The sequence below is a fragment of the Equus quagga genome, chromosome 7 (genome assembly GCF_021613505.1).
Source record: "Equus quagga isolate Etosha38 chromosome 7, UCLA_HA_Equagga_1.0, whole genome shotgun sequence".
Taxonomy (NCBI): Eukaryota; Metazoa; Chordata; class Mammalia; order Perissodactyla; family Equidae; genus Equus; species Equus quagga.
Window position 1 is genome coordinate 97923236 of NC_060273.1, and position 27744 is coordinate 97950979.

At 43.1% G+C, this 27744-nt stretch overlaps 1 protein-coding gene across 2 annotated transcripts in view; it reads left to right on the top strand.

The window, feature by feature from the left end:
- The first annotated feature begins 567 nt into the window (after positions 1–567).
- Positions 568–27744, top strand: part of SEMA6A (semaphorin 6A) — a 126575-nt gene continuing 99398 nt past the window's right edge. The window contains exon 1 of one of the 2 annotated variants that reach the window (XM_046667592.1): positions 568–1252. The gene's annotated coding sequence lies outside the window, so the exon portion shown is untranslated. The remainder of the gene's footprint in view (positions 1253–27744) is intronic. The other variant, XM_046667591.1, reaches the window with a different exon arrangement.

Sequence of the window (27744 nt, forward strand, 5' to 3'; positions counted from 1 at the left end):
CGTGTTGTATGTGCGTTTACTAATAGCTGTCTTCATATCTTCGAAGGTATTTTTGACCGTACCAGCTTCTATCCAATTCATCTGGGTGCGTAGAGCGTCCATCACTTCTGGAATCCACCTCTTGATACAGTAATCAGAATTAGAAAGGCTCGCCGTTTACTTACCCTCATCCTTTCAAACTTTTCCATTTAAGAAAATCGATGAACAAATCCTTTCTTGTAACTCGCTCCTGCACTACGTCTATTTTTATTTATTTTTCTGATTTGGCAGGGCTCAGCAATGCTGTTTGGGATTTTTTTTTCCCCTGGCTACAGCAGATGCGAGGGTGGGGGAGGCAAGGGCTGGGCTCCTGCCCGAGTCGACCCTGCGAGGACCTCCGCCGCCGAGCGCGCGGCGGGGCCAGGAATCGTGGAGGAAGGAAGCTTCGCTGGCCAGTCGGTCCAAGGCTCCACCTGCAGCCACACCGCGTAGGTTCTCCCTCTCTCCGCCTCGCTCGCTCGCATTCACACACATACACCACAGCTCTCCTTTGGGTCGGAGAAGACGCCAGCCAAAGAAGGCGGGGTTGCAGGAGGAGAGTCCGCTCTGCGCAATCCAGTCCGGGACTTGGCTCCGCCCGGGAGCGACGGCCTCTCCGGGGAAAGACGAGTAGTGAGCGGCAAGGGGTGAGGCTGCAGCCAACTCCGCTCCCCGCGCACTCGGCTGCCCAGGCGCTCGGGACGCAGCAGCGACGCTTCTCCGCGGGGCCGACCGCCCGCGATGCCCGCTTAGGAGCAGCGGCAGCGGCCAGCATCTCCACACCCGCAGCATAGCGCGCCAGGGCGCTGAGCGGGGCTACAGCGTGCACCCCTGCCCCAGCCCCCACCCTGCCCCCCACCCTGAAATGACTTGTTAATCGGCGCAGACACCACCGAAGGGACTCACCGGAGTGGAATCCAAGTGGAATTTGGATTGGGAGAAGAGTTTCTTGAACATTTACTCCTTCCTTGTTGGTTTTTTCCTTCTTTTTTCCTCTCCCCTTCTGTGTCTGTCATTGGAGATGAACACAGCACGTTTGCATCCCAGAAAGTAGTCGCCGCGACTGTTACCCCCAAAGAGACAAGCACACATGTAGGAATGACAAAGGCTTGCAAAGGAGAGAGCACAGCTCGCGGCCCGGAGAGATCCCCTCGATAATGGATTACTAAATGGGATACACGCTGTACCAGCCCGCTCCGAGCCCCGGCCGTCTGCCCGTCGATGCACCGAAAAGGTACGGCTGGGGCGGCTCGGCGCGCCCCACCTCACGGGCGACTCGGCTCCAGCCTGCGGGTCCCGCGGCCGCGGCCGGCACGGGCTGTCGGCTTTGTAGTGCCTGCGTTTTATTTTGTCTCGTGTCTCTGTCTCCCGAGCGTTGGCCGGCCCTGGGGGAGCAGTCGTAAGCCCTGCCTGCCGCTCCTCTCCGCCCTGCGCCCCAGAGACCGCCGAGCTCCGTGTTGCGAGCTTCCCCACCCGCGCTGCGCACACGCCCGGCGCCGCCCCGGACCGCGACCGTGCGGATGGCTGCCTGGCTAGGGGATGTGTGTGCAGGACCCAGGGCCGGTCCTCACTTTCGGGCCAGAAGGGAGCAGAGGCCCCGAGAGGGTGGGATTCTCGGAATAGCCCTGTCCTGGTGCGAAGGCAGGGGAAGGGGATGGGGTTCTGCCCTCGAGGACTGGAGGAGGTTGGGTAGAACAGCGCTGTTTTCGCCCAGCACCAGGTTTGGGTTCTGGGATGGGAGAAGGGGTTCCACGGAGACCGTGGGGGAAGCGTAGAGAATCTTTTGTTGTCCGCGCGGGATCTGGTGTGGGCTCTGTGGAGTGCGAGAAACTTGTAATGGCCCTGGCACCCGCGCGCCCTGCCACTTGGTGACATCTCGTCTCCCGCGGCCGCTGGCACCAGAGGTTCCGGGCTTTGTTTGCTCGAACGAGTGCCCGGGAGCGGCTTCCTCCCGGTGTGGCGCGGCGCCCCACGCCCTGGGTCCTATCCCTCGCCGCAGCTCCCTCCTGGGCTATGAGGACAGCATCCGTCGTGGCTGCGTCCCTCTCAAGCACAGAGCCTGCCACGCCGGGGTTGGCGCCTCCTGTACTCTCCTCCAGAATCTATGAGGTACCTCTGGAAAGGAGGTGTCCCGGGAGGGGGAAGGGTGGGAAAACCTGGCACGAGATGGCCCAAGCCTTTCTACTCAGACAAGGGCTCTTCCCCGACCCCAGGTTCTGAATGTCCGAACTACGGGCTGCGTCCTAGAGCGCTGCCTCGGGGGCGGTGGGGCGCTCGGTAGCAAGCTCGACAGTGCCCACCCACCCTGCTTGACCCTGCTGGAGTGGGAAGCGTGTCTTCTCCAGATTCTCCGCTTGTTTCTCAGCTCCCCACTGTGGGACATGGTGCAAAGCAGGATCCTGAGGTCCGCTCCCTCCTCCCGAACCGTACAGGGGGAGCCAGGGAGCAGTCCCGGACTTGGGTGTCGGGAAAGGAAACAGGACTTCTGCTGTCTTTCCTGCTCCCTCGCCGCCCCTGCGCCCAGCGCCTGGCGCCTCCTCCTCCTTCTCCTGCACGGGGTCACTCGACCAGGCGCTTCTGGAAAGTTTTCCTGAAAGCCATGGGCGGTAGGCATGACAGGATTGGGGCTCCGCGTGTGCAGACCGCGGGAAACCGACCGCGGAGGGAAGCGGGTGGACGGTCCAGGATGCGGCTAGGAGCTAGGTGCTCGCGCACAGTGGCGTCCCCCGGCTGGTGGTCAGCTTGGTTGGGGTCTCAGCGCTGCACTTGTTGGACCAGGCTCTCAAGCAATCGAGGAAGGGGTGGGGGAGGAAGGGGAGGTTGAGCGGCAGAGCTTGGAATGCCGTGTGGCCAGTGTGGACAGCGGCTGGCGCGCGGGTGCGTGTGGACACTGGCTGGGGCTCGCTGGCTTGCAAGTACCAGCTCCAAATGCAAAATGCACAGCCTCCTGCGCCCCACGCACCGTTTTCCAGCCTGCGGGTGTCGAGGGAGGAGCGGAGTAGGGAGCCAGGTGTGCGTGAAGCAGAGGGATGAACCGCTGTCTTCACAGCCGAGACAGGCACTTCCAGGGGCGTCCTCCGGCCTGTACTGCACTGGGCAGCCCCAGTGGCCGTTCTGCCCGCGTCAGGTCCCTGGGAGAAAGGTGGCTGCTTTGGGGATGCAGTGGCCAGGCACGGCCACCGTGGGATCGCTCTCTGCTCTGCTTAGGCTGGATGGAAATCAAGTTACTGCTGAATGTGATCTGCAAAAGGTTTAAAACACACGCGCGCACAGACACACACACACTTTCTCACACTTGTACGCACAACTTTCTTTGCCTCAAATCTGAAAAGATGTTTAACCCAGTTGTAGTGTTCTGCCAGTAGGTCTCAGGAAAGCTATTTAATGCCCCCCAGCACTGGTTTTTAAGTCCTTCCCAAGAGAGAGGTCCTGTGCTTTGCCTGGCCTTTCTCTATCCTTGTAATTTTGAGTCTTCCTTCCAACATACATCTTGGGCATCAAGTCCACAGTCTGCCACTCTGTTAGCAGGGGGAATTGTTGGTTCTGGATACATGAATCCTTTATTTAGGTTTTTCCCAAAAGTAAAGTTGCCTGTGTCAATCCTAAATGAAAATATCTTACTTTTTTACACCTTATCCACACGTTCCAAAGGTCAAGATTGCAAGCATTTTGTATGGTTTTTTAATACCCTGTTTTGTCTGCATGGAGCAGTTTTATGATTTACAGGAAGCTTTGATTAAACTACTCCAGGCACCAAAGTTACTTATTAACCTAACCTTAAATACAGTGGCAGAACCGTGTCTCCACCTATTAACCTAAACTATCTGTTAAAAAATAAGTGCACTAACTATTTCAATTTGGTTTACTCATGCTTGTTTATATGGTAGCTTTTATTTGAATCTTGAGTAACTCCCGCTCTCTATTATTATTTTGGATTTAGGGCATTCTTGAATGAGGCACTTGGCAAACCTATCTGAAAGCAGAAAAGAATGAACATCAGATTTAAAACTTCATTTTTGTATGTCTTTTTTTTCCAGGTTGATATAAAGCAGTCTAGTTCCTGTTTCTTATTTACGATGTTTGTGTGGTGACAATCTTCCCAGTGTTATGTTTTACATGGACCACCCTTTGGAGATGGGCCACATCTCAATAATGCATATCACCCACATATGTAAAAGTCCAGCACACGCCCAAAATCCTTATCTCAGGATCCATCTGCAGAATATACTTACTGGAGAAAATATCTAAGTTTAAATAGGTTAAAATTTGTAAGAACCAGTGTAGAAACTCAAGTAAATGTTGAACCAATAAATGAATGAAGGATAGTCCCACATGGTTCATTTTTCTCAGCTTAAAGTGGACCTGGTGTTTTTTGCTACAGTGAAGAAAAAGTCTATGCCTTCAAGTAGGTTGCAATAAAGTGGCAATAAGTGCAACTCTTTATTTACACATACACAGACACATACACAAACACACATCCCTCAAGTTCTCTCAAAGTCTAGTGAATGCTTTTCTCATCGTTACAAAATATATCATTTGCGTTTTGAGTAGGCGGTTAACATTGCCTAGTGTGTCGAATCAGAAGGATAGAAGAATTAGGAAGACTGTTATCTTCATTGAATAAAAATAACACATCCAAATTAAGAACTTGTATTAAATTCAAAATAAATACTCATGCTTTAAAAGCAAATGGGTAATTGCACTCTCATATGAAGTGGAAGGAAAAATACTGTTTTGAACAAGGAGGTAAGTCAGATGCTTTACTACGTGTACTTAGTGGTTCAGCTCTTTTCTGAGCAGGACAAAAGAGTGATGATGGGAGAAAAAGTTTTTTTAGAACTAGATTGCCAAGAGCTAATATATTCTCCCATCTTATTTGTTTGCAGAAAGGAATCACAGAACAAGCCAAACTAATTGCAAATGCTTTAATTAGGCATCTGCCATTTGCAGCAGTATAAAGCCGAGGGAAGCCTGCCTGTGTCTCTGTACTGCCCCCACCCCAACCCCCTTTTAGGTTCACACAGTTTATTGTCCTATTCCCGGAGTGGGTGTTCCCTGGGTGTTCACACTTCCAGGGGAAGGTGAAGCCTGGAAGCATCCTCCTGTGCCCTCCCATCTTAGTGTCCCTCATTCTCTTGGGGTGCCCTGGAGCCAAATTGTCTCTGAGATATTTCTATTCCAGACTGAAGGCTTTTCTCATCTGCCTTAAAATGTGCTGCAAGAGCAACTGAGCTATTCTCTGCTGGCAACCACATGGTTGCCTCTTGGGGATATGGTACGTCGGGAAGGGAGGGAGGCATTTAATCCCTTTGAAATGGGCAAATAAGATGTCATACCACACAAACCTCAAGGGGAGAAGGGGTTTCAGGATACCTCTCAGCAGGGGACTGTTACAGTATAGTATATACACGAGGGTATCTTGCTTTGTGAAGCAGATGAGTTCTTGCAAAACTATTTTTATTAGAATAATTCTAATTACACTAACGGAGAGTGTCATATAGAACTATCAATACTCTGATGTTTCCCAAATGACCTCTTCAGCCCAGACCCCTCTCCTGGATCTCTCAAATATTCATTGCCTACAGGCTAGGTAGCTCCTCTTGGATCTAACGGACATCTCAAACTTAACATGTTCAAAACACCTACTTCTGGATCTTTCTCCCCCAAATATTCTTTTCTTATAATCTTCTCCATCTTGGTAAATGGCAGTTCCATCTTTTGAGTTGCTCAGGCCTAAAAACTTAAGAGTTATTCTGGATTCCTCTTTATTGTATCCACATCCATTCCAGCTGCAATGCTGTTGGTCCCACCTTCAGTGCTCTTGGCCGCACCCTCAGAATGCAATGCATGCAGACTTCCTCCAGGTATTGCACCTCTGTGGCCCTCACGTTGGCCAAGCCACTGTCCCCTCCTGCTGGGTTATTGTGCCAGCGTCCTAACTAGTCTCCCTGCTTTGCTCTTGGCCCCCTATAGTGTTATCTCAACACAGCAGCCAAAGTGGTTTTGTTAAAGGTAAGCCAGATCAGATCACTTCTGCTCAGATGCTTTCCCATCTTATTCCAATAAAAGCCAAAGTCCTCCCAATGACCTTTGTGGCCCCACATGATCTGCACTCGGGTCCACACCTCTCTGACCTTCACCCCTCCTTGGGGTTACCTGAACATGCCAGGCGTGCTCTCCTCAGGCTCCTTTGCAGGGTCTTGCACCTCCTCTTTCTTGGCTTACGACGGTTCTTTCCCCTACAAAGCTGCATGATTTGCTCCTCATGTTCTTTAGGTCTCCTCTCAAATGTCACTTTCTCAGTGAATTCCTACCCCCTGGCCTGCCTCATTTTTTCTCTTTAACACCTTTCACAGCCTGACAAACTAAATGTCCTCATTTATTTTCTTTCTTCCACTAGAACATAATGCCGTGAAGATAGACATTTTTCTGTTTTAGTCACTGCTGCATCTCCATCACCTAAACCTGTGCCTGGCTCATCATAGGCCCTTCATAACAAGTATTTGTTGAATGAGTGAATGAATAAAAAGTGAATCATTTTGCAACAGCTAGTCTTTATTTTATCACTTTGTCTGCTCTTGTTTTTCTACATCATGATTCCATCAAATGAGATACTTCTCTGGCTGTGTGAGTGTGTGTGTCTTCCATGTACATAGATGATATATCTCACGCACCATTAGTGGAGCATTCGCTGTGGGGTGTTGTCTCGGTCTTGGTGATGGATTGGAGCCTGCTCATTCCCACACTCTCACCCCGTCCCCTTCTGTGGCCAAGAGCACACATCTGTGGGACACCTGGTTGAGGTAAAATCAACTGGCCAAGAAACAGAGCTGAGACGACAGCCAGCACTTATGGGGATTGAGCTTTTGACCTTGGCCTCATTTGTTCTGCATTCTAACCACTGCCCACAGAGCCCTCTTGCTTTTTGTTTGGAGTTTTCTATTAGTAGTTTTTAAAATTCAACTTTCTATCAGAGAAAACAGTATGCCTGTTAACCCACATTTCTGCCCCGTACCAGTACAATGATAACTGTTGTTAAAGATCCTGTACGTGGAGTCGGATGACCTGGGTCAGACTCTTAGTACCATGGACAAGCCAGATAACCTCTCTGAAGCTGCATGATATTCAATAAAATTGTGGCTAGTAAACCTGGGCTTCCTACCCTCTGTCATTGCTGGGATAATAATATGAAATCAGGAGTGTGGATGTATATGGTAAAATATGAAATGCACTCTGGAAATTTGAAAAGTTTGGTGCTAACTCCCTTCTCCTCTCTCCAGACCCTGGGCCGAGCAGAGACCCTCCTTCATCCTCTAAATCATAAAAGAAAGTCATTGTAGTGACTTTTTGTAGTGTTGAAGTTATTGTAGTGTAAACCACATTATGAAATTAAATAAGATCTTCAAATTCATTGAAAACACGCAATCAGCGTCAAGCATGGATAGCAACTTTACTATCAGAATGCCAACTGTGTCAAGTAAAGATCGCTTTCAGTGTGACCATTAAATTGGGCAAGGTCATGGGAGTGGCACTCTGCCAGTCATTATTTAGAAGTAAGGGCATTGTTTGTGCTCAGGTCAGTTCTAAAATTGTTCATGTCGATGTCAGCACTAATGTAGAACAGAGACATCAGGGTGAACTAGGAGGAGTCGGAGAGAAGTTTTGCTGTTTGCTGTAATGAGGGCATTTTCATTTGATTTTGTGGCATGAAGTGTGGAGGAACTGTCAGAGGGAAGGCAGTGGACAGCTCTGGAGGCAATGCAGAGGTGACATTTCTTAGGCAGACGCGACACACTTGGATTTGCATCCCGTTTTTTGCCGTTTACAAATAGTGTGACTTTGAGCCAGTTGCTTAACTTCTTTGCCTCAGTTTCCATTTGTAAAATGCTGGCAAGATGATATTGTTACAGTTGTTGAGAAGAGTAAATATGATAACATCTGTAAAATTCATTGCACAATGCTTGGCATACCATACATTCTCATGAAATAAAAGGCATTATTTTTATTTGGGTGGCAGTAGTCATGGTGAGTGCCCTAGTGGGGAGAGAACAAAAGGAAATGGCCACAAATCTGTAGCATAAAGAGATGATGCAAAGGAAACAAGGTTTGGACTAGAAATGAACATTCACACTGCAGCTGGCCATAGTGTCAGGGGTTTTAAGCTGTGAAGGATGTGAAAAAGTGACTTGCGTGGGAAGAGAAGTCATGATCCTTTTCCTAATGTTGCAAGTTGAAATGTCACACCCAAAACATGGAAGAAAAAAACGCTATACAAATGAAACAATAGCAAGCAGCACAGGGCCTTACATCAAGTAAGAGCCCAAAGGATAGTTGTTTTAAAAAAATGATAGCCTTAGGGGGCCGGCCCCGTGGCCAGTGGTAAAGTGCCTGTGCTCCGTTCAGGCCACTCAACGTTTCGCTGGTTCACATCCTAGGCACGGACCAAGCACTGCTCCTCAAGCCATGCTGAGGCGGCATCCCACATAGCACAACTAGAGTATCAACTATGTACTGGGAGGCTTTGGGGAGAAAGAAAAAAAAAAAGATTGGTAACAGATGTTAGCTCAGGTGCCAATCTTTAAAAAAAAAGAAAAAGAAAAAATGATAGCCTTCACTTACCAACACTTTAAAAATAAAATACACAGTCTGCACCCACTAAAGAATCTGAGAGCACCCACATGTGGAATCTGAGAGCAGCCTATAATGACTGTTCAGGGATGAGTTGAATTGACCCCAGGGACCACACCTGTCATAGGAGAGAAGCTTGGCAGCCAATCAACTCCTCCAGGAGGCTGTGACTGGGACTTCTACATGAGGGTCTTCATGGTGGCCATACACATGGCAGCTGTACACTGGCTGGGTCACTCTTCCCTGGCCAAGCCTGAAATCCATTTGGGAGAACATGAATCTCCATGCAGAAGCAAACCACTACCTTGCCCACCAAAAAAAGGAAATAGTAGGCTGACCCCAATAGAGACAGCATTAACTCCACTGACTGATATGCTGCTCTACAGCCTGAAATTTGACTCAGATGATAGTCAGACAAGCTCTTATCAGTGAGAAGAATCCGACTTCTAAAAGGCACAGCAGAAGGGGCAATAAATTGGTGTTATCACCACAATTCCCTGAAGGACTCCTCTTGCACCCAGGAGGAGTAGGAATCCCTCCCTGGCTTAGAATTACAGTTATTTTCATCTAGGAAGAAAAAATTTTCTCTTAAATTTTGTAAGTAGAAAGAGGATATAAGGAGAGTGAAATAAATCAGCAATGAACATGCCCCAAAGACTGAAGAGCCAGGTCCTTCCAAGCTGAGCTGCAAGTATGATTGTTGCTTTGAAAGTATTGTTAGTAATAGATACTGCCACATATAGCCTTTAGATCTGAGGCTTTCACTGAATGTGACTCAGCGCTTTCTGGTGGTTTCCAACTAACCTATAATTGCCGCCTGTAGAAAATTTAATTTAAAAAGAATCTACGCCAATTTTAAAAATTTAGCAGAAGAATCTCTAAAATTGATGCTAGTTACCCATCTCTTACCCCTTCTGCCCTCCCATGTGTTTAAGACTAAGCCTTTGGCCATGATTTCATTCGAAGCATGTATAGAACAGAACAGGATCTGGCGCTGAACACAGTGAAAACACGCCATTGGAAAATAAACATTTTAGAGACTGAGAAGAAATAAAGAATATATTAATTATGATTTAATGTTATATGAGAGTTTTATAAACAAGCTTTCTGTGATGGATCCATTCTTCTTTCCTTTTTCCTATTCCTGAATCTTTTTTTAAGGAGAGTATTCCATCTTTTTATTAATATAGTAGCAATTCCAGCACTTCCCCACCCCTCCCCCCAACTCCTACTGTCCTTGAGTGAGGAAACTAGAGAATACTGATGGAGCTGGTGAATGGAAATGTTGCTTTTCTGAAAATGGAATGCTTTATGAAAAATTGCATTCTACAAAAAACTCTCAAACAATTCAGCAACTGTCTCTCCCTTTTACCCTGGAGAGCCACATGGCTTCATTCACATATTTTGGTGTTTGAATGCATTTGTTCGTAGGCCTCCAACACCCAGGTGGAAAACCGGTCTATTAAGCTTTTCATTATTCTAAAAACATGAGCATCTGAGTTACTAAGAACATTCTCATCTCTGCATAGTGAGCGATAAATAGAAACCAAATTGTTTACAGCATTCCAAACTGGAGTCTATGTAGCAGAATGGCAGTGGGGTGGATTTTTATAAGCAGAGTACTTGTTAATGGTTTTCGAGATGGATTCTGTGCTAATTCTTCTCGCATCATGAATGATGGCCCTAGCTAGACACTGTCGCTGGGATCTTCATCTATTAATCATGGAGGCTGCTTTCTTATTCGGTTGCCATAGTTTCAGTGCCTCAGATAGTGTTGGGGTGTCTTGGGAAAGGTTTGAGATATACTAGGGCTTGCAAGCCTGGCAGCTATTCTGGCAGTTGTGGTGTTCTGAAAGAACTGCTTCTCATATAATTCACTGTTGGATTAAAAGAGGCAACTTCTGAGAGTGTCTCTCTGGACCTTGTTATGTGCACATCCAGCTGATATTTACTCCAGGATTTGCCTCTTGCTCAGTCCTGCTGGTAAAAAATTACAGTCCAGGAGCTGATGTCACTTTCATCTTTCGACAAGAAAGCAAAAGGGTGCGAACTTTTCATTAAGCCTATTCATAAATGGGGAGGTAAATGAGGGCATTCAGGACTTTGCTCAAAATTTCAGTTTCATAATTTGGTTTTGGCTCTGCAGATCGCTACATAAATAAAATGACCTCATGAGTGTTATAGGTTGTGCTCTGGTATGGCAATGTAAACCTTTAGTGCTTTGCTTCAGGTTTAACCTTGATTTTTTTAGGTTTGACACACATTACTGAGGAGCTGGAGACCATTTTCTTGTATTTTGCAGCATTGGCCCATAGGTCTACTGCTTTGTCAGCTCTTGAGTATATGAGCATTTTTTCCTCGCTGTAATTGCAATATTTTGCTATTTTGGTTTTAGCTTTGTGACTTCAGGGTTGATGAGGAAAAGCTCTCCAGTTGTGTATATGTTGTGTGACCTACTCAAGAAAAGATTTGGAGCAGTAAATTGCTGCAAGAGAGAGAGACACACACTCAGTGATTTCTGTGCTTCGTGAGTGATGGAGAACACAGCTTTCCTTTGTTAGGTAAATTTGGCCTTGTGTGACAGATACTGGTACACTTCTTAGTATTTTAGTTCCCATTTCTCAAGTGGACTTTCAAGGACTCCTACCAGTCTAAGCCAAGCCATTTAATTCTTTTGTAGATTAAAGCATAAAATAAAACAATCTCACACTTGAAGCAAACAGCACTGAATTCAGGAAATGTAAGGCATCAAATGAAAATCCAGGCAGATTCAGAAGAAGAAAACCTTGAATTCATTACAAATGGGCCTAATCTAGAAAATTAGTCACTTTATTTTTCACTAGAAAATGACTAGTTTTTATTTCAGGGTGAGCTTCAAAGCAGCCGTTTTAAATTTCCCCAGATGCAGCCTGCCAAAATTTTTGTGTAGCATTTTTAATGCACGTGCCTATTATATTGACCCCTCCCTTACCCAACCACACTCAGTGATTGATTTTAGAGGCCAATAATTTGAAGTAAATTAAAAGGATAACATGGCCTTAATTGCTACTGGCTTCACCAGGCTTCTGGGCACCGGAATTCCTTGTGGAGAAACACTTTTAAGTGTCACAGCAGTTTTTGATCATGTGGTCTGGCTTACCCATAGGCTGCAATCATCGCCCCAGCCCTTCTCCACCTCCCCCTCAAATATCTCTGTGAATCAAAGAAAACACATATTTGTAAATTCAGTATTACGGACCCTTGATTGTTTGGGAGGGTCAGAAAATAGGTCCTGCTCATTTTATGGTATTATAAGTTAGTTGTTTAAAAAAAAGGAATGGAGTGGGAAGGACAGTGGGACTAACATTTCAAATCTGAAGGTTTTTTTTGTTGGAAGAAGAGTTTGTGTGAATTCAGTTTGCTGTCCTCGCGACAATAACAAGATTGTGATTACTCTTTGCTGTCTGGTCAGACACAGTATTGCACATGTAGCCTTAAGAAAAGTAAGCAGCACTTCTGTGTGGATGTCAGTCAAATACAATGTGGACTTTAATTAACCTTAATTAATGATTTCTGATTACAGATTTTCTTTTGTGCCTCTGAGGCATCAATACCTTGGAGGCCGTATTTCGGTGGAACATTTTCAGACAGCAGTGACTTGAACGTGCTTCCATTATCTTGCCATGCAAACCACACTAGCTTCTTATTATAGGAAAAATGTGATTCTGTATCATTTGCAGAATAGTGATGTAAAGAATGAAATATCACTTAAGGGATAACTGAAATTTATAAGTGAGGCAGAGTACCTTGAATCTTTAGGGGAACCGTTTTAAATTTTAAAGGAATTTACTTATCAAAATTGCTCATACTTACTGACTCCTAGCTGGCTGGATTCGAGGTCATTTCTTCCAAACCCTGAATAAGACTTTGAGTAGTATCCTAATTCTTTTGAATGAAAGCTGCTGTGTGCTGGGGCGGTGGACCAAGTGGTATTACCTTTGCTTAAAACTACCCTTTTCCAAGAGCTAATCATAATGACCAGGAATATTGTAGGTACAGGAGAGAAATAGGCCTTACTTTTGGTTAAAAGTACTTTTTCCTGTGTCATGAGTTTTACAACAGATATCAAGAACCTGAGTTATAATGTTAATGTGCTATTTACATTCAACTTGTAACTAGAGGGTCTAATAAAAGTTAGATATAATATATTAATGCCAACTTATGAATTAAATTTCTGTGTGAATAATCATCTTGTAGCTTATACGAAACTCTAGTAGCATATAACCCATCTAGTCTAGTGTAATTTGTGCTTATGAATTATAAATGCTTAGCTTTTACAATTAAGCTTACCAATCTATAAGCATCTTAATGAGAAATTACCTAAATTAAATTGATTTGTACTGTTTGCTGTACTGTGTTCTAGGCTAGTGATTATCTGAATTTTCAAGATGATTGTCCCACTGCTTGCAATACAGCTTTACTTTTCGTAGAAATAAAGTCAACCCAGTGGCATGATCCCATGTTTGCCCAGCCAAGAGGAGATGCTACTGGTGTCAGAAGTAGGAAGGACAGAATAGTTTCATATGTAGCTAAGAGTAAAGGTAACAATTATCTTTTGGATCCTTCTCTTTTTTTAAAGGGATGTTCAGAGTACAAGGAAAAGTTTTCTACTAAAAAGTCAACTTTTATCTACAAGGTGTTTCCTTTCATTTGTGATGAGGGGAAGTTCAACATGTTGAATATGCTGATTAATTAATTCTCATGGGATATCTTGGAGGGTGGAGCTTTCATTTCATATTTTGTCATGACCAGAACACAAGACCTGTTAATATTGCCCAAACACATCCGTTCCCAAGAATGAAAAAGACAACATAATTACCTTTGCTGTTAGAAAACAGCCACATCCAGTTCCCCAGCAGATCCTACAACATGCCAGGTGTGCAAGAGAAGGCTTTGAAATGTTGTGAATAGCTTGACATTATCACATTGTTATTGAAATGCAAATTCTTCTGAGCAGAACTTGAAAGGGTTTTAAAATGTAAGACTAAGACAATGTATTTTTTCTTGCTTGTTGTCAACCACAGCTAGTCTTAACTGGAGGGCTTGTTCTACTAAAAGTCATCATAATACATTTGCATATTTCATTATATCTCATTGTCTGTGTTTAAAGTACAGACACACCTTCCTGGGATGGTACGTCGTTGGGACAGATGGGCTTCCGGCAGTGAAGTGCAAACCCAGGACTGTTCCTCCTAGGAGGCGTCTCACTGAGTCCCATTGCACATTTAGAAATCAGGCTTACTGATGATGATCAACATCAACAGTATTTAACAGTGTTATTATGAATAATAAAGACCTCATTTATACAGTACTTATATTTTTCAAAGTGCCTTTATAAACGTTGCCTCATTTAATGTCATTACAACCTGGGTTAGGCAGGGCAGGTATTATTATGCCCAATTTAAAGATGCGATAACGGAAGTTCAGAGAGGTCGCATCATTTGCCAAAGAATGTACCTCTGGTAAGGGAGGTGCTTGGAACAGGTCTGCAACCTTCTGAATCTGAGTTTTGTGCTTCTCCATGTCATTGCACTGTTTATTCAGTACTTCAAAAAACTTGTACAGTGATTGCAGTCTTCCCACCATAGATGTTCTCACATACGCCTGTTGTGCAGGTTGAATACCCACAGAATAAGTTGGGAAGTAGCTTTCCAAGGGCTCTACCTGAGGCCCGTGCAATTAGGACCTAAAGTCCTGCATCGCAGTGGACAGTGGCTTCCTCCTGCCATTTCAGGACATTGTCTCCAGGGGCTTTCAGGGTCTTGAGTCTGTCATCTGAGAGGAGATCAATTGAAAAGTGGAGGATGTTTCATTGGGGATTCTAGTCCTGTTTTATAGAGGGATAAAAATAAACAATAACATGAGGGTAGAAACTTTGACCCTGGTGCAGGGTAAACCAGAGGAACAGAGAGCTGAACCAGATATCCTGGCAGGAATATCCCCCTGGGGCTTGAAACTTGTACCTATGAAACAGAAACACATTTTTAGCGCAGAATAAAGTAGACCGTATGGCACAACTAAGTAGATCTTCTCTCTGACAAAGGTCATTCTACTCTGTGATCCATGCTATCAGGTCTAGTGAAAGCAGCAGTTCAGTTTAATTCAACAGATATGTATTTGGCACCTACTCTAGGCAAGGAAAATTTCTAGATACTGCAGAAACAGTGATGCCCTAGTTCAGAATTTATTAATTGTGTACCTACTATTGGACAGACATGGGGCCCACATTCTACTGAGGAATGTAGATATATGAAAAATCACTATTGTAAGGTCTGACTATTCTCCATCCCAGAGGCAGAGTGGTAAGGATCCTAAGAAGGACAGGAGGGAGCAGCTCTGTCCAGCTGGGAGGTCAGGCAGGCCTTTGTGAAGGAGGAGGCATTTGAGCTGTGTCCAAAGAATGTGGATGGGAGGCAGGGTTGGAGGCAGGGAAGCAGTGGGGCTCAGGGAGAGGTAGGTGCCAAGACCCAGAGGCAGGGAAGTGCAGGACTTGGCCCCAGAGCAGCAAGGGGTCCTCCTGGTAATGGTGATGGTGATGGTGATGTGGCCTGGAAGCCCTGAGGACAGAAAGGGGGATGGAGAGCAGGCTGTGGAGCTCTGCCCTGCTGAAGAAGCGGAACGTGGAGCTGCAGGCAGTTGAAGCCTTTCAGCAAGAAGATGACATCATCAGACGTGTGTTTTAGAAATATAAATCTGCTAGCAATGTGAGTGGAAAAAAGGAAATAAATCTGGGTGTATTGGCAAGGTATAGCCGTCAGGACTTGGGGACCAGTTGGACTTGTGGGGTAAGGAGTGGAAGGAGTGGTTCCAAGATGTCACATCTGGGGAAATGAATGGATAGTTGTGGCATTGGCCAAGACAGGAACCCAGGTTTACAAACAAAATAGTTGATATTTAACAGCTGTCATAAACCATAGTTAAGTGATATATAGGCCAAACCTCAAAGCCTTGGACCTAATCCTCTTGTGCTCACACCCAGCTCTGTGAAACCAGTGCTAAAGATCTTAAAATTAAGAGTGTTTAAATTGTCGCATTTGGTCTGGCAGCTGGGACCACTTTCTCCCACATTAGAAAGGTTAATACCATAATATGAGGTTGATAACATGAGGAAGACTGAGTACCATCCAGCGTGTCTATAAAACCTGGTACAAAAGTGCAGCAAGAACAAGTGCCAGTGAGTCAGTCATGTAAGAATCGGGGCATACATCCAGCCACCTGTTTCCTATTTTTTTCATTCTGAACCATTTTACTTTATGCAAGTTTTTGAATTCTGAAATTAGATATACATGTGTTTGTCCCTCCTTCCCTCCTCCCCACCCTGCCTTGGGCATATTTATATGAGTATTTTTCTCTTGAGTTGCCTTATGCAACTGAAATGTTACAGATGATGTAATTCACAAAACACAAATCACACCTAAATTGTGTTGTTTATTTAATAAGACAGGGTTAGCAGACAGCTAGGCCTTTTTCATTGCATTGTGCTAAAACTGAATGCTGCTTATATAGTGGAAGGAAAAATGTGTTCAGTAATATTTTATTTAGAAATAAATATTTCTTCACCACACAGGTCATTGAGGTATCACGGATTTCGTTTTATGGTTTCAATCTTTAGATAAGAATGCTGTAGTACGCTTGTCCATCCTCTGAGGCCTTTAATAGTTGAAAACAACTAAATATTGATACTATAAAAAAGAATCTTATAAACATGAATATTTTGTATTTACCCTTCACATTGCATTTTTCTTTCAGGGGTTTCTAAATAAAACTTGTAACAGGACAGTTTTATGCTCTAGTAAAATAAAGTTTTATTTTGTATTTTAAAAAGAGGTTGAAAAATAGAAGTGAAACAAACAGGATCAGAAACATCAAGTATCTTCAAGGACTTTTAACAAATTGTGTGTTTCTAGAGGGAAGAAAACCTTTACAAAATTGTTTGTTTTGATGTCCTGTTTTAAAGGCACATTCAAATTAAACGTTAAGAAATAATCTGATTTTTTTTTTTTTACGTTGGGACACTATGTTTGAGTTGGTGTCATCATATTGAACTGAACTATACATTACTTATTTATTGTGGTATGTCAGATTATTGCATTGGTGTAGTATTACTTGTTTCTAACTTGTAGGCTGCCCTCTAGTGTTACTTAATCTCAAAACAACCACTTTTGTTTAAATGCCATGAAAGGTGGGAAAACAGTGTCTTACCATCTAGTCAGCAGCTAACGCAGCCCCGCTAGACACTATCTCTAAATACAGTGTTAAGAAGTTTATGATACCCGGTTTGAAAGGTTGTGAACAAACTTAAATGTGTCCATCACCAGAGCTCTTGGTGGCACAGAGGACAATATTGTGTGGAAAACAGACATACCGATGACTGAATTCAAGTCAAACTTTGAATACAAAATCAAACACTGAACAAGAAGTTTTAGGACTACGTTATTCAGTTAATTTCATGTATATTTTCATTTGTGTATGCAAAAGAGCCATATATGATAAAATAAGCTGTGTCTAAATAAGTCTAAAAGACCTCCTTTAATAAGTTTAAATAAAAATTACAAGTGTCAAGAAAAAAGTTTCAGTGACTATTGGGTGGGCGATGTTTGGCCAGACAGCCTCAAAGTCTGTGGCATAATTAGCCCTCAGGGAAGAGTTCTCAAACTTCAATACACTATCGTATTCCAAACCTTCAAAGGGTAAATTCCAGCACTTTATAGATTATTCTCTGAAGATGTTAAGAAGAGAAGCATGCATTGCAGCCTAAACTGTGGCATTAAGTACTTTCTGACAGTAGTGCCAACTCCACTTTTTCTTGGATGAAGAGTAAGCATACTCCAGAGTCTGCAATAAGTGGAGAGGGTAAATTTCAGACTCGGTAGCTATTTTTCGCATGTGTAATGTTGGCATTCTCAGTGGGTTACGAAGTAACCTTACAACATTCCAGGTACATCTAGCTCACAGTGACTGACATGAATTCGATAAAAATGGTTCCTGATGATGATGATGATGATTTCCTTAAAGCTTTTAGACTAAGATCAGGAAGAACAACTAAGACCACATTAGGGCTAGACACACGGAAAATGAAGCTGAGTGTCAAAATTACCCTTGGAAGTCAACTTCTTTTCTTCTATGGGGGTGATGTGATGGACTAATTAAATGCAGAGCTGGAGTTTCCTATTCTGTTGGTAACGAGATCTTGGGAAAGTTATTTAACCTCTCTGTGCCTCATGTTCCTCATCTGTAAAATGGGAATACTAACAGTGTCTACCTCATAACGTGGTTCTGGTGACTAAACGAGAACGATGCCTGTTACATAGTAAGCACTCAATAAAAATTAGCTATTATACGTTGACACCAAGTCCTTCTAATAGAATTGGCTGAATTCAGAGTTTGATGTCACCAGCAAGATATAGCTCTTGGGGTATAAGTTCAAACTGAAAAGACAAGATGAGAGTGTCCAGATGAGTCTTTCTGCCTGCTTCCATCTCTGTCTTTTTCTCTGTGTTCTTTTGTTTTTCAAGGCATGATTTAAAAATAACTGATTGAATAACCATTCATTACTTCATTTTATTTAGGAAATGTTTAATACATACCTACTATGTGCATTGAGCTATATTATATATTAGATCCTAACGATATTTCCAAAATATTAAATAAAGTGTTAGGTGAGGTGACGAGTTTTGCTCCAGCTTTCATTTGCCTTTGTTGGCCCTAGTACTCAGTTAGAAGCCTGTGTTTATCAGGCTTATGTCACATGCCCCGAGCTGCTGCCTTCCTGTACTCTGGGAAGAGAGGATGTAGAGAGTTCAAGGGAATAAAACTGAGGGTTTTCTCACTCGGTGACTTTTCTGGATACAGCATTTAGATTGTAGTTGATGTTATACCTGGAATCACAACATTCAGGAATTTTCACTAACAAAGAGGGCCCAAAGATCTCTGGTAATTTAATATCTAACTCAAAATCAATGTATAAATATAAAAAGTTTATTTTCTGCAACAAAACTTTGTTACTTGTGGCATGAACTTATACCACTAAGACAAAAATGTCAATTTGATTCATTGGTTTTAAACACTTGTTTTTCACAAAACCTGATAGTTGGTCCACTACACAGCAAAGTGGATGGTTTGGAAAGTAAATCCCTGTTCCGACTCAGCCGTCATCCCTGCTTCCCTGAGGTAATGAGAAGGCAGAAAAGGAGTTGGGTGATTGAAGAAGAAAAACGAGGGTCAAATGATCATGAGCTCTCAAGCAAACACAAGTTAATTCTGGCTTTATCTGTCCCAAGTGTTACACCGGTGGGCAAAGCCTAATTTACAAAAATAAGGAAATTGCTAGTCAGGAGTTAGGAAATGTGCTAACAAGCAGAGCTTGGAGACTGGGTCCAGCCGGAGATGGATGATAGGAACGATAGGAACTGGGGCCCCTCCTCCAGGCCAGGAACGATTGTGTTCATTTTGATATTCACCCAAACTCAGGGCCATCTGACAGCTGTTTGGTGTTTCTCGTGAAATGGACTTGGGCCCTGGCCAGATGCTAGTGGACAGATGTTCATAACACAAAAAGCTTCATGAAAATAGGCGCTAATTGGCACCCTCCTAATGATCTGAACAAATAAGGCAGGAATGGGCTGGACCTGCCAGTGACCATCTCAGCGCCCAAGCCGGCCTTTCCCGGCTTAGGGAGGGCGCCTTGCTGGAAACTGAGCTTTCCCATACTCAGGGATTCTTGGTTCCTGGGCTCCTTGACATGAAACCTCCAACAGGGATATGTAGTGTCTGTTTTGTGTGTGTGCATGTGCTTAACAACTGAACCCTTTCAAAAAGGTGGCAAATCAGGGCTCATTGGGACTTTGCCCACCCCCGACCAAGGCAAGCCTCAAAGTGCAGAATTTTCTTCATGAATTTAGTTTCTATGCAGTATTTTTTGAACAAATACTTTATGAAAATGATTACATATTACCTACCTGTGAACCCTCAAACAGAATCTATGTACTTCATTTCATACCTTTAATTGTAATTGATTAGTAATAGCTGCAATATAATTTTGTTCAAATTTTTTGGTTCAAATGGATTTTTTTTTAAAGCCTAAGTTAGTTTAAAATGAGTATTTCAGGGGCAAACTGGTTTGACAATGCCCCATTCATAATTAGGTGGATTTGCTCCTACTTGTACAGGCTACGATTAACTGTCTTTGATTTCAACAGTTAAACTGTCTTTTTAGTGCCTGGGGCAGTTTTTGAGTAGGAATTCTCCCCTCTCTTTTCCTCTCAATTTTGCAAGTTGGAAACAAACTCTTACCTCCTGGCTGATTACTAGTAGAATCTGTTACCCATCTAGAGACTGACAATTTCTTTCTAAGGCAGGATGTAGTTTTATAATAGGTGATTTAGCATATGTTTACTGATGTTACTGTTCATTGCTTGTTTTTCATGAACTCAGATCATGTCCAGATTAGGACATAGAATAGAGGGCCCCCCTCCAACTCTTTGCAGCCCCCACTCCTACCTCTGCTTGTTAAAGCTTCCTTTTCTCTATCTTTTTCCAGAGAGAAAGATCTAAGAAGGACCCATCCTCCACCCAGATCTTTCTAAAACATGAGCTATAATAACCCAACTAAAGAGGCTGGACACATTTTTCTAGTCATTTCTTTAGTTAGTTATCCAAAAAAATTATGGACTTGGTTGAAGCTGTACTGTGTTGAGTGTGAAAGGGTGTCTTATCGTGGTATTCATTGGGGTTGAAAGTCTCTTGGTTTTTTTCCCCTAACATCCTATTCTCAGGATTTCTCTGGACCAGGAGTACACCCTCTCCTTTCCATTCTCCAGTGTGGCTCCTGCTCCCTTGAATGAAAGGCAGCTCCGACTAAAGGAGCTAGAATATGCCCAGCAACCAGTGCTGGGTACTATTGAGTTCATTGTTTGCTCCCAGCACTGTGGAGCCAAATCTCATTTTATAGCACAGTGTGTTCTAGGAATTCCACTTCATCAGTACAACAGACCTTCTCTAATGCTTTCCTCTTTTCTCCACTTGCCGCTGTCACAGGCAGCGCCACACAGTCCTGCGGCAGGCAATTATAATGCACTTCTCTCCAAGGCTCCGCTCTCCCCCATTTGCAAGGGACCACAAGGCATCAGCTGCCATATTAAATAGAAACTAATGACACCAAGCGTGATCAGCCAAAGCAGTCGACGTGATGGTGTGTTTAAGATTTAATCCCTTTGAGGGACTGAACTCTGAGTTCAGAGGTGGCCTCCCTACACTGGTTACACGGAGGTTCATAAGAAATTAGGCTAAAATTATACTTGGTGAATTTTCAAGTGCTTAAAGGTAAATGAGGTGACTATTTGTAGTTAAAATGAATACATTAAAATGTTTCCCAATGCAGTCACAAAAAACAGCTCTGATACAAAGTTATATAATGCACAGAGTATTATTGAAGCCACTATATGTACTTATTTGTCCTCCATAGTTTTCAAAGCAGTTTGCAAACTAGCAATACAGCCCCTGTTTGTTTTCCAAATGGAGAAGTGTCCTTTGGTAGCTCACAAGAATTCTTGGGGATGAATGAGTGCTCTCTAAAACACAGCCAACTCCTCCTGGGCCCTCATCTGTGCAGGGAGATGCTTCTCTCCCAAGACAGGATCTCCATCATTGCTTGTTTATCCCTTCCCCCCAAATTTTAATTTTTTTTAACTTTCTAGTATATTTTGGCAATGGTTGAATGAAAATATTTTCATTTTTGTCATATCTGACCACATATGGCGTCACTTATGAAATAATTTTCTATTGGATTTGCAAAATTGCCCCATTATTAACACTGCCTGTAAGTAAGTATGATTGTCCCCCGCTGATGTAAAAAGGTTTTGAGAGAATCCCATCTGCACTTGCACATTCAGAGGCTGACACATGTGAACTCTCCTCTTGGTAGAGAGGATTCGGGCTAATGCCCCGCCTAAGTGGGAGGCCGTGTCATCTTCCGACTCCTTGGCACTTACCTAACTTGCTCCGTGGCCTTATGCAGCTGTGCTGAGAGATGGGGAGAGCATCATCGTTACGGGCCCAACCTTGGAGGATTTCACTGAGTACCAAATCATAATTGACCCGAAGGTGAGCAAGTAATTAGTGCAAGGCTTTTCCAAGCCCTTTGACATGCACTGTCCCATTTCATTCCCACAGTACCCCATGGCACCTGTCCTTGCCCTGGTTTGGAAAAAGAGAAGAAACCTTCTTCTGTTGAATAAAAAGATCGTCAGTGTAAAGTTACGTGTTCTTATCCTTTTGCCCAACCATTGTGCTTCATATTTTCAGCTTGGCAAACTAAAACATGTTGAAAAGGAGGGCTGGCTACAAACTCCTTTTTTAAAAAGAAGTGTGAATATCAGAGGAAGCCTTAGGCCATAGAGACACTTATTTTACACATTCTGGGGAATTTTAAAGATGAGGAACGAAGTGCACGGCTCGCCTGGCAGTACTCTCCAGGCTAATCAGTAATTCTTTGACTGGCGACAGTGACGTTTGGTGGGTAGTGGTTGGTATGCCTACATTTTTCGTTGTCATCATTTCTTCAGGTTCGGGTATATAACTGAGTCAGGATCTATAGACGGATCCTGTGAGAGACCCTCGGGAGCGTCCTTGTGGCAAACAGCAGGCAGGTATTTTTTAAAGCGCTACCCTGGCTGTCAGAAAGTTGACGGCTCCTGATACTTTAAGTTGTCAGTCCAGACATCCTCATTCCTCTGTGGGATTATTGATGTTGTTGTTGTAGCGTGTCTCCGTTTAATTGCAAACAGGGAGCTGATAGAGCAAGCTTGTTGTGATTACATTCTCTGAGATACCTATTATATCTGAATTCAGTAATCAAGTCAGAACTGAAGTGTGGAGGGCAGGGACCAGCTTCAGCAAATGAAACTTGTCCACAAGAGAAGAGAGGCGCGTGTCAGTGGTCATCTGCAGCGAGGCCGGAGCCTGGGTTCAAACCCAAGACCACCACTCACTAGCTGTGTGACCACAGGCAAACTACTTAACCTCTCTGTGCCTCAATTTTCTCCTCTGTAAAATGGAATAGCAATAGTGCCTGCCTTTTAGGGTCTTTGTGAGGATTAAATGAGTCAAGATGTGTAGATTGCTGTAAGGGTTTGTTACATAGTAAGCACTAGATAAGCATTTCCTATTTTCAGTCTTTTCCTCCAAATCTGTTCATGTAAGCATGCTGATGAGGCATAAGCTGCAAAGAGAGTGCGTGTGTGTGTTTGTGTGTGTGTGCTAGAGAATATCATGCAGAAGTGATTCTACACTGGAATTGTAGCCAGGGCAAATTTGGTTCCAGCTTCTCTACACCTTAAGCCCTTGCTGAGTCACTCCCCTCCTCCACCTTCCCCCTCTAGATTCTTCTACCCACTTTCTCTTTGGTCATGGCCCATATCTCATCCAAGTGACACTTTACGAATTCCATAAAGCCACTCACCTTTGCGGTCCCCAAGAACAGAGACTATACTTTAATCCTCTTTGCATTCAATGTGGTACTTGCTGAATGTGCTAATGGACGCTAATATTTAATAACAGAGCTAACCCAAGCCCTCTTCTGACAATGTTGGATTCCTGTCCTTAAGGGTGAGAATTGTAGCTATGAAGCTGTTTGGGGAACTGGGTTGCCAAAGACCTGCCTGATCAGAATCTCCAGGGTCGAGGCCTGGGAATCTACAGGAGTCAAATGTCCCTCAGGCAACTGTGATGATCAGTCAATTTGGGGAGCCTCTGATTTAACTAACCTTCCTGAGAATAACATTCCTCAAGTGTGAAATGAATAGAGAGCCAAGCTTTTCTCCCAAGGTTTTGGTGCAGAGCAAATGATGTCATCTCTGTTTTTACACAGTGTAAAGCCCCAGGTCAACCTAAGGTGCCATCCTTACTGTGAGATGCAGAGCACCTGGGCGCTGTGGACGGTCTGCGGACTGCAGTGCACAGCGATGTGTGCTGGGCGCGTGCTGCCGGGGCCTTCAGAAGCTGGTCACTGGACAACATCTCTCCTTGGGCATCGCCTTTGCTTTTGCTGTGATTGAGTAGAGCCAGTTAAAGGCACAGTTTCAAGCCCGCAGAGCCTGACACGGGGCTCTCTATATCATTAGATGTTGTTAACATTAGCACTTTTAGAGTATTATTTCACAGACGTGGTTTCAAGTTCAGGAGCTAAAAGGTGGAGTAATGGTGTCAGATAACCTCGGAGAGAATCATTCTCTTGGTAATCTCTCCTTTCTTAAAATAATCCAGACATTGCTGACTGTGAAATTTGTGACTAACCTTCAGTAGATGTTTATTTTGCTTTTAAAATAAAACCAAGGACGCTTAGAAGTAGTCATAAAAGGAAATATTATGGAAATTAATGACCTGAAATAATTGAAGGATATTTATAGCATTCATATTTTAAAATAACAATGGCTTAAAATGCTGCTTAAATAATAAACTCTTTAGCCACCAATGCTTTTCCATTCAAACCGTAAAGGAATGCAGTTCCTTATTTTCTATTTGTCCAAGGTTAGGATCCATCACTGACTTAACCATGATCTGAAGATGCTCAATTAGAAGGCCCATGAGCAATGGAACCAGTTACAGCCAGTTGACTTAAACGTGTGCTATCACCAGTCCTAAAAGTAGCCTGGCCTTTGGCAGAGGGGTGTTTGTGATGGGCATGAATATTGGTTGAGCATTCTGATTATTGTTTGTATACTATTAAATGCTCTGAAAATTTATAATTTATACACGGATTGAATGATATAGGGGAACACTGTCTTGTGAATTTTGCATAAATGGTACACTGCATTCCTGTTGGTACTAGAAAACTACTCACATGGCACCTTCTGTTAACAATAATTGGACATTTATGCTTCCTTAGAAGATAAGAGTGTAATTTCTCATTTATTATAAATAAAATCATTTTTATTTCTTGTCTCTGGTTTCCATCTCTGTTTACATTTTGTTTCTCTGGTCACTGTTGGCAGAGGTGAAGAAAATTAACTTCCCTAACCCTCCATCAGAGGATGGGTAACAATGGGTGATTGCGGTTTCCAGTGGGAGTTATCCCCATGCCAGCCCCCATCCTTTTGCTCCCCCAGAAAGCAAATGTTATGAGCGTTTCATGATAGTCTAGTCTTCTCCAAAGAATAAACGTAATCACCAAGATCCTACTGCCTCTTATCTCTCTTCAGGTTTTAGCCTGAATTGTGTTCTAGTATCTGAGGTCTCCATATTGCTATGGGATGGTGCAAAACAGAATTTATCCCATTATTGAGGCTAACTTCTCAGACTCCAAGAGAAATTTTTATTTCTTGATTCAGTCCTCATTTGGTAGAGGCCTATAAAGTAACCTCTTAGGAGATTCTTGGCTATATTCAGGGAATTTAATATGTGATTTGTTTCCCCTGAATTTTCAGAGACATCTAAGAGATGATTTATGAGGTCCGTTTTGCTGTTTGCTTATGCTAATATTTATTTTTAATTGATTCTTTGAGAGCCTGAAAAGTGGTTAGTTAGTCTTCCCATCAGCTAGCTCTGAAAACCTTTAAACTATATCTAAGATCATGCTTTAGTTATGGTACACTTCTTTCTAGAAGTAAAAATTGTAGACAGAGAAGACCAGGCCTGTCCCATTATTCCTTTAGTTTCCAAGGCAGCATTCATGTAAGAACAGTTTAAAATGTTTTTGGACAATGACGAAACCCTTTTCATTGTCCATTACGGCTTACAGGATGGAATTGTGCAGAGCAGTACTGTTTTCAGGTGAATTGAAGCTCTACAGGCAAAGAGAATGAAGTTGTCTTCTTATATCTTTTGTTACCTTGGTGTAATCTGAAGGCAAGCTCGTTTGTCCCTGGCCCCGGTTTTCCCATTGAAAAGGGGACTTTTGGAAACATATGGTAAAACCTTCCAACTGAAGAAGTAGTGAAAAATATATTGTTTAAACACAACAGTAGCTTTTGCGTGGTATACACCATTATATTTATAGACTATAAATTGAAAAGAACTTTGAATATAATATGAATAGTGGGAAGTCTGTTTTATAATTCTTGACCATCAAAAACCCCAAGATGTATTAGCAGCCCATGGCGACCCTCGGGAACCCATTTTCAAAGTTGTATAGAATGACATGCACAGTTTCTGTCCTCCACGGCAGGGGCTTGAAACTTTCCTCCATATACCACCCTAAAGCGAATTTTCTGCTCCAGTGTGACAAGAAATGTGATATTCACTGAAACGCACCATGAGTCTTGAGAACCATTGTTGAGCTGACTTGGCCATGGCAGCTAAATGGACAGTATCGAGAGTGTGCCAGTCCTCCCTGGAAGCAAGAATTAAGGTCCATAAATCAAATCTCAAGTACGGAAAAGAAAGAAAGAAAAGAAAGCTGTCAAGGAGGGTGAAAGCATCATAACTGGCCCTCACTGTTCTGTAGTGCCCAGCTGTGTTGATACCCACAGAGCTTTGGAACCAATTCAAGACCGATCAACCCAAAACTAGACAGTAAAGTTCCAGGGCTGCCAGACATCCCTGTCTGCAGGTGTTAGTGTAAGTGATAGGGTAGATGGTCTTCCACAAGAACCGTGATGACCCCGGGGCCAGTCTGCCAGCACAAAATGTATGTCCAGTGATAAGGTTCAGCACACTTGGAGAGAGCATTAATGGGCAGCCCGTAAGAGCACTTCAGCTCCTTTCAAAGAGTAACTTACATATTGCAAAGTTCTGGATGTAATATTCTTTAATTAATAGTGCTGATCATGTTCCCTCCTTATTTGCAGAATGCTTTACGTTCATGGGTGTTGACTCAAGGGATCATTCAGCTTCTTTTATTAAGTATCAGATGTATAGCAGTTTACATCATTGGAGTTTCTCCTCTGGTTTAGATCCAAAGACATAATTAGCCAGCCTTAATGCTTGCTTCTTAGTAATACTGTTATGAAATAAAAGCTTCTAAGGTAGAAGCTTCCTTAATAGATAAAGCAAAGGCCTTTTCTTAATCAGTACATTACTTAAGAGAATATTAATCAAATAGTTAAGTAAAACATAGCTTTTAAAATATAGCCCTTTATCTTAAGAATATGTAAGAGTACTAATTTCCGATAACACATACCTTAAATCAGCTGACGTTTTAGGAGTTAATTCTTAGGAGTTAATTTCACATATTGGAATATTGAAAAATAAACAAATACAAATGTAATGTGAATATATTTAGAGGGTTTGGCACATGCCTTGGCTGGAAAGACAATTAGGATGACCTGGAAGAAAAGGATCAAAACAAGTATTTCCATAAAATTGAATATGAGGTTTTTCAGCAACATCAGTGCTATACTTCTTTAGGACACTTGGTACCCATGCCCAGGTATTACCTACCATTTCTTTAATGCCACTAGGAAAAAAAAAGATAGATTTTTTTTTTTTAAAGCTAATAGATTTTTAAAAATCCTTTTGAAGTCTTTCTGGAGTAACAGGAAAAACTGATGCAAAGGCGAAGAGCAAACAGAATGACTTAATGGAAATCAAGCAACAAGCCTAAGGGAAAAATAGGTTTGGAACCGAAAATAAATTGAACATATAACACCTCTCCATTTTGTTCCCTTTTCTTTTTGTTTTTCATGAGAATCTATATTTATGGAAAAGTCAGTTGATTGCTTATCAGGCTGAAGCTTGTGTTTGCTCAGACTAGCGATAATGAGCAATAAAAAGAGGTGGGAATGGCTGAAGTCTGGGGAGATGGAATCAGGAGAAATAGGGGCTCAGGAGAGTTTTCAGGATCTGCGTTTTGAAAGCTCTGTAATCACCCCTTGTGCTGTTATATTCATTGGAGGGGTTAGGGTAAGGATCTGTGTGATGAGTATGGGGGCTTTCCAGGCAATCTGGAGAGTCTGCTAGCTCTGGGGAAGGGCTCCCAGTCATTACCTAGTTACAGCCCTATGATCAGGTTGACAAGTGATTGAAGCCTTGCTTTTGGAAGTATGGCCCACCAACCAGCATCATTAGCATCACCTGAGAGCTTATTAGAAATGCAGATGCTCAGGCCCCACACCAGACCAACTG